Genomic DNA, 756 nt, shown 5'->3' on the forward strand with positions numbered 1-756 from the left:
TTCTTCCTCCCCCATTCGCTTAGTGGAGGTCAAAACTTTGTGTGAATGGCATTGATGCGTACATTGAATAAAACATAAGGAAAGATAATGAAATAATTACAAGGCGACACAACAACAGTAAAATGAAGCGAGGGAGAAGCTGAGGAACACACAGAAATGGCACAAATAAATTGAAAAATATGATGAACGCTAAAGGCCCATTACCGCATTGCAACCCGACGGAAAAAAAAACTAACGACACGAGTAACGTCAAAATTGTAAAATATCTGCGGCATAAGAAGAAGCGGAAAGAGGTTGGGCGGGAAGAAAAAAAGTTTCTGGAGTAATGCGTAACAATTGTTGCTGCTGGTATTTCAGTATTTTTTTGTCTTTTCTTTCCTTACTTGACGCAATCTCTCCAACACTACAGGCAATATCTTCCTATTATTTCCTCTTCACGCCCTGCGCAAGCGAATTTACGCTTCACCTCCCCCTTCCCAATAGCACTATTAAAAACAACAAGCGAATAAAAGAAAAAAGATAAAGGCGTTGATCACAAAAATATAAAGAATGAAAAGAAAAAAAAGGAATGCGAAACGATAAGAATTATCCCGTTAACGAAAACACAATACAATTCTTCTTTCGTTTCTTCCCTTTTACCCAAGAAGGAATTACAAGAACCTTCAACGATCAAAGACAGTAAAAAGATACTTAACAACCCCCATGCAGTGATAGAGTGTATCAGAAAAGTAAAACGAAGATTAGTTCGAAAAGAAA

This window comes from Trypanosoma equiperdum (assembly GCF_001457755.1).
Source record: "Trypanosoma equiperdum strain OVI genome assembly, contig: ctg_1711, whole genome shotgun sequence".
Lineage (NCBI taxonomy): Eukaryota > Euglenozoa > Kinetoplastea > Trypanosomatida > Trypanosomatidae > Trypanosoma > Trypanosoma equiperdum.